Below are 11,205 nucleotides of genomic sequence, written 5' to 3'. Positions count from 1 at the left end.
GAATCCTGTTAGGATTTTGAAAGAAAAGGCGTAGTCGCCTGCCTTTGAAACAAGCTTTACAGGTTGTGGATCCCAAGTGGAAGGAGACACCTCCCTGTAGCTCTGTGGAATCATTTCAGTGGGCTTCCTGCTAAGTAGGCCACTGTTTAACTAGGTGGTGATTTTGGATCTTATGCTAAGGTGCAGCATTTATCCTGTCCAAATTAGAGGAAACTGTAACTCGTCAAACTTTCTAAAAAGTACAGAATGCAAGAGTGAGACTCTCCTCCTTCCAGCTGCACTTAGAGTAATAGGTAGTGCCAAAAAGTAGTTCCCACTAGGGTATTTTTGTGCAACATGGCAAAGTCCTGAACAAGCAGAGTAGATCACCACCAGTTGTGCAGATAATTTAATCCATGATAGAAATATAAACTGAGGTCTAGTGTAACCTTGTTTAAATGTACTTTGCTCCTGTTGTTTTCCAGAGCTTTTTATTAATTTGGGAGCAGTTTGAAGATACGAATCACCACAGCTACCATTCACATCATGGCTTAGCAAGTGGACTGCTTATTGGCCTCAGAGTTTGCCTGGCTTTGTCACTGGCTGCTGGTCTTTACCAGATCATCACAGCAGAAAGAAGCACGCTGAAAAGGGAGTTCTATATCACCTTCACCAAAGTATGGGTTACGTCAGGGAAGCCGATCCCTTCTGCTGTAAATATAATTGTGACATGCAGTTGACTGAAGCATGAAACGCTTTTCCTCCATGAGAAAGTTAACGCTTAAGTGTCTATTTTGATTAAGTTGCACCCTGTCATCATATTCTGAGTAGCCATTTTAATTTGACAGGGCATAAAGAGCTTTTTTAAACAGTAATCCCACCTTTCATTGTGTGGTTTTCATTCTGTTGATTAAAAATTAAACAATGGGTTCATAAAATAGACAGAAATGTAAATGCAGTTCCTCTAACTGTCATTTCTTCTAAGCTGGCATGTAGTCATTCTATAACTTCTACTCATCTTCTCTTTCAGGCCTGCATTCTCTGGTTTTTGTGCCACCCATGTCTTGCAACCATTGCTGTAATATTCAGAGAATATCAAAGAGAAAAGGTATGTACGGGCAAGATAAAAGAGATGGAATTTGAATAGTAGTTGTTCTTCATGTTCAGTGTTTGTTAGCAAACTCATGCTCTTAGGCTGTTAATCTTATGACCCCAAAGCAACTTGAAAAGTCTTAGTCACACAGATTTCGTTGATGCTAATGTGAGTCATATTTTACAAAGGCATACAGGGTTTGAATCATCTAAGAGTAATCATTTCTAGGTTAAGGCAGGGAGGGGGGAATATTGTGAAGTCAAAGGAAAGTATGGAGGGGGTGTTTTGTTTTATTGTTTGCTTGTTTTCTTTTTTAATTAAAAACACCTTGGGGATTCTTTTAACAAAGGTAGCAGAAAGATAAATCAGTGGATTTTCGTTGCTGTTGTTTGCCTTTTAGTCTTCATCCTTTAAAACCTTTGTTTGGCTAAATAGGTCAGGGAACCTGTAGATGAACTGTATTCTTTAGATTAAGAAATCTGTCCGGAGAGGTAGTTTGGCTGGTAAGCTTTAAACAGTTAAAAGCAAAGGTGGACTCTCTGGACTTCTCAGTTGCTAAAACATACTGGGAGCTGGAGAACTACAGTGTGAAGCCTGCCATGTTCAGACACAGTGTACTACTGTCCTCACTGACTAACTCATTCCAGGGTAAAGTTTGCTTTTTTTCCTCTATGTTTATAGACATATAGAAAAACATATATGCATTTGTGTGCAAATGTTTTCAGAAATTGAGCTTTTATTTGTGTAGAGGATATACAAGGGAAATAAAAAGGTTCCACTAAAAATATATAGTAAAATACTGTGTTTGTTTAAAAAAAAAAGGGAAAAAGAAATCTAGAGGTTCCTCCAGAGATACTAATGAAGAGGCTTTTAGTTGTTACTTGATGAAAACATCATCAGAGCAGGAGGACAGTCTCTAGAGGTGAGATCAGTAAAGGAAATTTTGACAACGTTTTCAAATTTTGAGCTTACTGAAGAGGGAGTGCAATTGCTCTGCTCTTGCGTTTGAGCAAGTGTAATGATCTACAACCTCTAAATTATGATGGTTTAGCTGTGTTTCCTTCTTTAACACAGCACAAATCCTCGTGTTTTGCACATGACATCAAGAGCAGAAAAGATGCCAGTCTGAGAGCAAGTTCTGCAGGCTCTGGCAGCTTGTCAGAAGAATGAATGCCTCAGATTTATTAGATTTATTTTTTCAGGTCTTTCATATTGTATTGTACTTCAATACAATAAATGCATCATCAGTAAATACCCTATTTATGTTGAAAAAACATGTTTTAAAAGACTCCCTGTACAAAGCTTTTGCTTTCTCAGAAAAAATAGTTGTATGTTTCGTAACTACTGCCTTAGATGTCTTTTACATTTAGAAAGACTTGCACTGAAAACATATTTGACTAAGTGAGATTGATAAATCACTGTCCTCACAGTTCCATGAGTGTGCTAGTGCAAAGTGTTTCCAGGCATTTTTTTTCTCCTTTTTTTTTTTTTTCCCCTGCTCTGTTTGTTGTAAGAATAGAATATTTAAATATCACCTCTGCTTGTGAAACTGCATGGGTGGTGGATTGCAAGTCTGAAATTCCCCAGAACAGAGACTGCCAGAAGGGTTATATGACTTGCCCAGGGCTATCTGCTGATATAAAACCACACAGGTGTGAGAGTGAATCCTGGGCTTGAGATTGATGTTCAAATCTTTTGTAACTGCAGCAGTATTAAAAGGCTTAAAGTTAAACCTCAAGTACTTAGACAGCATGCCAATAGAAATTCATTGTGGGTTGTTTTGTGGGGCGGTTTTCACTTTTTGTTTTTTACTTTTTTTTTCCTTTTGGTCTCTAGATTATTACCATAGGCGTTATCCTCTGTCAGTGCATCTCCATGGTTATCCTCTACAGACTTTTTCTATCTCATAGTCTATATTGGGAAGTATCTTCATTGTCATCAGTGACATTGCCACTAACAGTATCCTCTGGACATAAAAATCGACATCTCTTCTGAGATGTTTAGGAAGAAGACATTATGTAATAAATGTGCAATAATAACTTGAATATGCAGGTGTGATACATTCATTTCACTGGAAAACTAAGTGACAGTATCGGAGCACTTCACAGACCTTTAGTCTGACAAGGTTTCTAGATTAATCTGTTAAAAGTATCATTGAGTGGAAAATCCATAGTTTGAATAATTTTATAAATATTGTTTGTGTAGATGTGGTTCTGAGCTGCATCACAGAAAAGTACAACGAGCCTTTTCTCTCCCATTCACAGACACAAAACGCTGTCCTTACTTTATATCAGTACTAGGTTTGACAGTGTTATAAAATGCTGTTATTAAAACATCTACAAGCTCAAACAAGTCTGAAATAGGCCAGTTGTGAAATTGGTGTGATATGTAATGACAAGTACAAGTTATTTTATTTTCATGCTTTACAGAAAATGAATTTTATAAAATGTATAAGTATGAAAGAAAGGGAAACAAGAGAGAGAGTCCTCTATAAAATGTGTAAAATGTTCACAACTGACTTCAAGACACTTTACTAGTGGTGTAAAGGCAAAGCCTTTTTGTGCAACTGATGTTCACACTGGTTGAAATAGTAATGGAAATTAAAATAGGGTTTATATTGGTTTGTTTGGGTTTTTGTTGTTTTCATTGGGTGGGTTGGTTGGCTTTTGGTTTGTTTTTCCATAAATATAACTAAAAGGTTCATCCAGTAATGAAGGTCTAAACAGTAGTTGAGGCTTAGAAGACATGGCAATGTAAAGGTAATTAAAACAGCAGGCTTGCATCTTTTAAAGGGAAAAAAAAAAAAAGAAAGGCAAAGAAAATGGAATGGGTGATGTGGTAGTAGAATTTTAATCCTGATATAATTCATTTCTGTTACATTGAGGATTCAATCATAATTAAGCCATATACACAGATTAAATTAACAGAAGCATTTCAAATAAATGTTGGTTTCAGTCATCAACTACCCATGAATTCCTGCCCAAGGATACTTAATCAGGATTAAATTTTCTATGAATAATTGAAAAACAAAATACTCACTGGATTTGTTATAATCCATGTTGGCACTGGGTTCTAAGTAGTTGCCATCTTCCATCCATTGTAATAAAGCCATACTGCTTTGTGATGCCCTAGCATTCAGAAAGCCAGTGTAAATATATACTTTATTGAAGTGCCTATTTATTATGATTAAATCATGCTGACTTTTTTCCCCCTTCATAATAAGAACATACCTATTGCCATTGACTGAAATCTTTCTTTTTGCTTTAGTTTAGTCCTTGTCACATTTAAGACTTCTTTTCATACACATTTCTTCACAACATGGATTTTTTTTCCTGGTAAATGAATGTTTGTTTCTTGTTAACAGTATGTATTTCATTATGTGTCTATGAAAATATGAAAACACTGGGGTTCTAGCTTTAAAGTAGCTGTAGCTTTTCTACTCGTGTTTGCCTCAGTTATGAGCATAGTTGAAACATAAGCTTATTCCATTTTAGTTCAGAGGCAAAACTAGACATTTGCCTTTGACTAAGGCAAAATGGCAACATGACAAAGTTGCTCATTAAATCATCTCCTTTCTTATTGTTTGTAATTCAGATCAAGAATGGCAGGTTGAGGCTGGAAAAGATGAGATATTATGATTTCACACAATCTTCAGAATGATTAAAAGATTAATTATTACATTCCTCTGATAACCACAGGAAAATATTATTGGTTAAAACTTCAGTCTTTATTTCCCTGCTTATCTCTGTACTTTTCATCTTCTCAAGAAAAAAGCGTCCTGTTTTTGATCAGTCTCAAATAATGCAGTAGAAGAGTTCTATCTGTCCTCATGTATAAGACCTGTAATTCACACATAAAATAGAATTTTCTGATAGACATGAGAAGCACGTTACAGTTTATGATCCATCCTGATAAAAATTTGAATCTATGCAAAGTAACCTGTATGTGACTTTCAAAAGAGGCGCTCTATTTGTTTTATTCTCCAGAGTATTTTTTTCACTTCCTGTAGTCCCTCTGACTTCAATCAGTCAGTATTAAGGTAAATGGAATCTTAATTTCACCTTATAAATATGCCCTACAACAATTCATAAAATGAATTCACTGTTAAGATGAGTGTAAATATGAAGCACAAGGTGTTGTCTTTTAATCTTTTCCAGATTGCCCCATAAGTCAGCAGGTAACATTATGCTCTTAGTTTGGCACTGAATCCAACAATTTGAAAATAACTGTTGCAATTAAGGATCATTTTCTTATGGTAAATGGAATAAAGGACATATGTTCCTGCTGTGGTCTATTAGCATCCTTTCATAACCAACACTCACCAATTTTATGTTGTTAAATCATTGATACATAGTGTAGCAATAGGTCAGTGTGACCGCAATAACATTGAAGATGTCAGTTTAATTCAGTACAGCCTGTCTTAGGGGGGAGTCTTCAAGTATGACTAATTTACAGAGCTTCATACTTACCTGCACCCTAGCTTGAAGCTTTCTGCCTCTGGGTTGTGCCTGAAGAGTGTTTTGAGTATGTGAAAGCCTCTCTCTTCTTCCTAACTTACATCTTCTGCGAGACCAGCTGATAACAACTTTCTGTTTTCATGCTTATTCACACAGTTACCCGTTTTATCAATCTGGCTTCATAACCTCATCTTGAAAGAATAGCTCCCAGCTTTCTTTCACTTTTCTTCAATCAGCACATGCTGACTGGGAAAAGTTTAGGGTTTTTTTTACTAAAACACGCTTTCTGCCATGAACTGGGGCTCTCACATACAGCTGAAGAGCTCACGATGCATCCTATCTCAGCTGTGTGTTAGATGACAGCAGTGGACAAAAGCACTCCTTTTGTATGCCTGTAGCACCAGCACATGTGTTAGGTGGCTTTGTGTCCATCAAAAGCTGCCACATACCCAGGGAGCTCTCAGGGAATGCTCCAGCATCTGTGGGCAACCTGCCACCTCACTGCTGCAAGAGACTGTAGCATGTACCCCTCAAGGCCATGCTACTGCTGCTGACCATGTGAACCAGCATTGTTTACTTGAGGTCAGATGATGACATCTCACTTGACATCTCACTTGAAAGTTTCTGCGCATTCCACAGTACTGTTTTAAATAAAGTTGCAGTTACAGAGTATACGAATTCTGTTGCCTGTGCATTTCTGTGCTCAGTAAAGTGTGTACTGATGAGACTGCAAACTGAAGTTGGTTGTGCTCTGAGGAAATCCACGCCTGTATGTGGGGGGGCATCTCCTTTCCATCACCATTTCTACTGGCGCAGGTGCCCGTTTATGTCAGTTATGATTTATTTGTTGCAGGGGGAAGTGGGATGCCCAGATTGGGAGAAATGATCACCAGTTTGGTCTATAAGAGCCCTACAAGCGGTGAGCAGGGATCACCTTGTATTGCTCCCAAACAGCACAATGGAGGCTGGAGCATTTCTAGGCCTCATCACAGGTACCCTAAGCTATTTGCTCCCTTTCTGTGTAGAATGTGTTTAGTGTGCATTCGTTTAAAGTGCTCCAGCTAGGAAAATTAGTATTTACAAATAAATATATGTAAATGTAAGAGGAAACACTTGATTGGAAAAATAGTCAAGTTTCTAATACATATTAAGACCTCCCACACAAGACAACCATAGTCAGATCTAACAAATATTCCTTTCTAGTTTCCATGCCAATGAAGAACCATGGAAGTATCAAAATCTTTTTGTTTGTATCTCAGTCCTCTACAGAACTGGAAGAATATTTTATTTAACCCTAGCTGACGCCATGCAATGCCATGCCTCTAGTTGGAGCAAATGTTTATTGGGCTGGCTAAAACTGGTGTCCTGCTGTACCTGCTGTGTGTTACTATGCAATGTACAAAGAGCGCATGATCCTCGAAAGTGTCAGACATTAAAAGAGAAAGCATGAAGCTGTTTTTCACAGGATTGTTCTTTTCTAACCACACTGATACAGCTAGACTGTGGTTTTCCAGTGAACAGTAAGTTCTAATTGCAGTTTTTCTTAAACCATTGTTTTCTGTGAATTTCTTTCTGGTCTTGTGCATTCTATCTCTCCTACCATGCTTTTCCCTCCCCTCTTCTCATCTCTTGCACATAAGCTTTGGAGTGTAGTGAGCGTCATTTCTTTACCTCTCCCATCTCTCCCCACAATCAACACACAGTCCAGCCTGTATTTTGCATCTAGTATGCATATTCTCTTTATCCTTGGTCTGTTTTGATTTCGCAGTTTTCCTGCCTCTCCTCTGCCCTTTCTACAATGTCTTTAGTCTCCCTAAGCCATCAGAGATGTGAGGTTGTGGTTTGGGATCTTGGCAGAGCTGGTCTGTTAATTGTACAGAAAAGAGCGTCCCTGTTCCCCAGACTGCACACTGTTCTTGCTGCCTTTGAACTGACCCTGGCTAGTCACCTGGCAGATTTAAGTTACACTGGTAGAAAACTCAACCTTTAGCAACAGCAGAAGAAAAAAAATATATATTTTTCAGTAGTTTTAGCTCACTGAACCAGTCATCAGGATTTGAGAAGTACCAGTTGTACTGCTGAAGAGGGGGTAGAAAAGGCACAGCAAAGAGGGCAAGGATCCCCTTTAGACAGGCAGCTTCAAGGTCAATCTGTTTTTTGCAAACTCTCAGCCTTGTAATTCCTCCATCTCTCACTCCTGTATTTCTTCTGCTGCATTTTGCATGCTAAGGATTGATCTGTCTCTTCCTTTAACAGTGAAGAAAATAACCTGGTTTACTGCTTTTAAACATTTTTAAACAAACAGGGTCGGTTGTGCCTTTTGCAGCCTTACAAAAGGGCCCAGGAGGCAGCAGTTAGAGGAAGGAGCCTTGATGGGAGAAAAGAAAAGCACCATGAAAACAGCCATGACTTGAGTGGGTACACGTTTTTGCAACAGATGGCAGCACTGTGGCAGAAAGTGACCACGGGGGTCACTCAGGTTTTCACAAGATCTGCCTGTGGGTAGGGAGAGACTTCATCTGAACAACTGCTACCCAAAGAGCAAATATTTCCAGCAGTGAATATTTTGGAAGGCTGCTGTTACCCTATCACTGATAATCTGCTAAAGTGTGTGATTTTTGTGAAGCAGTGGTAGAATGGTGAGAATCCATCTAACCATGTAATAAAGGGCTGCCTAGGCTGCCAAGGGAGTTTGGTTTTTGCTGCTGCAACAACCCCTCAAAAATTTTATTCATGGAGACTACAAATGATCGAGCTCAGGAATCTCTCCTTTTCTGGGTAGTTAGAGCTGAAAGAGTGTACATGTGCCCCATTAGAGTGGATACTGTTTTGCCTAGTTTCTGACCCCTTGAGCCTCTTAAAACAATGGCAAATTTTATAAAATGAACACTGGAGTTATTAGGAAGAGATCAAAATTTACATGAGACTTCTATTTAACCTATTACCTCTGAAAATTTACTTCAAGCTGAAACTTGTTTTCCAAAGTTTACAGCATACAAAACAAATGGTTTCTAAAATTTCCGTACTCAGGAGTACCTTAAATTGTGTTTTCTAAAAGGAAAAAAAAAACCCTGGAACCTTACCAGTTTAATTTGCATTTTGGCTCCCATGTAACTCAAAATAGATTAGATTAAAAAAGGAAATTTGGCAAGTGATTACTCAATTACATGATTTTACTGCTTTGGTATTTTGAAAATAAAAATGAACAGATCTGTTTTACTGTGAAAAGTGCCCGGTGCACGTGTGCTGTAACCACTTTTCTGAAACCCTGTGGAAGGTTCCCTACACTGCATATGGCAATGCTAGCCAGAGCTCAGCTATATATTCCTGGTATAGACTACACAGGATCCAGTCATGTCAGGGATTTTAAGGTATACATTCAGACAATACTGTATCAAAGCAATGCAGAATAAGGATTTTGGTGCATGAAACATGGGAGCTCACACAGATGGGCTTGTATTGTTCCCTTTTCGTAGAAAGGAACCAAAATGGCTTGGAGGCAATGCTGGGCCAGGAAGTTGGGAGGAATTTGGGAAAGGATTGCAGTTTATATAGTGTCTATGTCGTGAGAGACATAAAGTTAAGCAGTATCAACAGATACTTTTTAATTATTTCATCCTCTAGAGCTATGGATATTTGATCTTCTCTCTGCTTTCCTTGTTACTCTTGATTCCCATGCAATCATGTCTCCAGTGCTTCCCTGGTAGCTGATCATCTCTAGCTTTCACACCAAGGGGAAGAAAAAGACCAAGCAAGTGGTTGCAAACTCCTTAAAGTTAGCATTGATCCTCAAATTGGTAAGAGAAGGAACAGGACTATGCCTTAAACTGGGAACAGCTCAGCAATTTCTCTTATTTCCATCACCCTGTTTTCATTAGTGAAATGGTAGGGAGAGAGACAGCATCTGTCCCTGATGAGTTCCCCTTGGAATGGCTGTACTTGTGGTATTCAGGTCTCCAGTAACTGCAAAGTTTTGCAAATACGTGTTCATTACTGTGATCCAATTGCTTGCCTGTCCTTCTCTATAGAGCTACTTTGGTTCTTGAAAGTGTCTCTGTATGTTTGTGTTCAGCTGTCCCCTCAGTGGAGAGAACCTCGATCTGTTCCTCCAACGCAAAGCCAGCTTGTGTGGTGGGGAATTCAAGTGAGAGAAAGGCAATTTCAAATGACAGAGCCTTTACTTAGTGTCATCTCTGCCATGGCAAACTGTAGCTTTTCTAGTTGCTTTCAGTGGGAATTAAGACTCTAAGAACACTAATCTTGGTGTAGTAATGACAGTGCAGACTCAGTGTCTTGACACATAAAAGTAGAATATGCCAGGGAGCATTAATAAATGCCTTTTGAAACAGTGGTGTGGAGGTGATGGAGTACATGATTTCACTTGACTATTGAGCCTGTGGAGCTTCAGCAAGCTAGCCTATTCTGAAAAAGGGACACTGTCTAGACGTTCTTCACAATGCCAGTTGCAGAGGGACAAGTGTTCTGTGATTGCAGTAAGGATACCCTAGTTCTGTCCCACTACTGTGAGAGATACATGGCAGAGGAGCCTGGGTTGCCCTCTCTCTGTACATCATTGTTTCACCCTGTAAGTAATTGGGTTTGGTTACTACATAACTTGATGGTTGCCAAGACCTGTCTCTGGGATGGGATGTCTGGGATGCCGGTGAGATGATGAACCTTTGCTGTCCAAAATAAAGGCCTTTGCAAGACCATCTTAATTTCCCTCGTAACTTCATTTTTCTCCTGTTTAAACATGAAGCGATGGCCTTCAGCAATCTCCACTGCCACACCATCCTCACTAATGTCGTCAGTGCATGAGGATTATTGCTGCTTCTCCTCAAGAACTGAACACATTTGGCTTTTCTTTCATTCCTACGTTTGTGAGGACAAGTACAGACTCTGGTCTCCATCCCTTCAAGGCAGCAACCTGTGCTGGCTCTCTGTCAATGGCCTTAGTTAGCCTAGAACTGCCAAAAAGGACAGAGCACAAAACCTTTATCCAGTGACACTAGAGGAGCTGGCAGCTGCCCTCAGCATCATGTATTTCTGCAAGGGGAAATTGCCATGCACCTACCAGAAGAGCAGACCACCTTCAAAGGGGGGGAAAAAACCCAACAAAACGAACATATATACATACATATATACATACATACCTATATAGATAGATCTATTTCTACCACCAAGTTTGTGATGTGTAGACTCTGAGTTTCAATTTCTTATCTCTGAGGTGTGTTACCAGAGACCAAAATGCACAGTGGTGTGTATAATATGGATTGCACTATTGCAAGTGACTGTGTCATGTCATGCGACAACACATCTCTTTGTTGGGGATACCAGCAAACCTGAGGCTTCTTTTCTGGAGATGAAAGGAGGATGGTAGGACCAGAGCAGAGGGGGAAATCGCTTCCTGGGCACCATATCCCAGTGGAATCGTTGCAGTTCATGTATTATTCAAAGTCTAGATTTTGCAGCTAAATCTCAAATTAACCTTGAAGTTATCTGGGAAGTCTATTCCTCCCTGCCGAGCATGTGGTTATCCCAGCAAGTGCTCTCACTCCTTGCACATCTCCCCCCCCCGGTCATGGCTGTTACATGCGCTAGAGAAAGGAAATGCAAGCAGTGCCCTAAGAGGTGGTTTAGTTAAGTTTATTCAGGTTAATTCCATGAATTACAGCT

At 39.3% G+C, this 11,205-nt stretch overlaps 1 long non-coding RNA gene across 1 annotated transcript; it reads left to right on the top strand.

Annotated features, from left to right (window-relative positions):
• The first annotated feature begins 458 nt into the window (after positions 1 to 458).
• LOC137457486 (uncharacterized) lies at positions 459 to 10,228 on the top strand. The gene is made up of 3 exons (XR_010991311.1): positions 459 to 656; positions 1,010 to 1,087; positions 2,909 to 10,228. It is a non-coding gene; the product is annotated as an uncharacterized lncRNA (long non-coding RNA).
• The last annotated feature ends 977 nt before the right edge of the window (positions 10,229 to 11,205 follow it).

The sequence above is a fragment of the Melanerpes formicivorus genome, unplaced genomic scaffold, assembly GCF_026170545.1.
Source record: "Melanerpes formicivorus ecotype bairdi unplaced genomic scaffold, bMelFor1.0.p_v2 SCAF_1, whole genome shotgun sequence".
Taxonomy (NCBI): Eukaryota; Metazoa; Chordata; class Aves; order Piciformes; family Picidae; genus Melanerpes; species Melanerpes formicivorus.
Note: the sequence above shows the minus strand (reverse complement) of the source record. Positions and strands in the feature narration are given on the sequence as shown.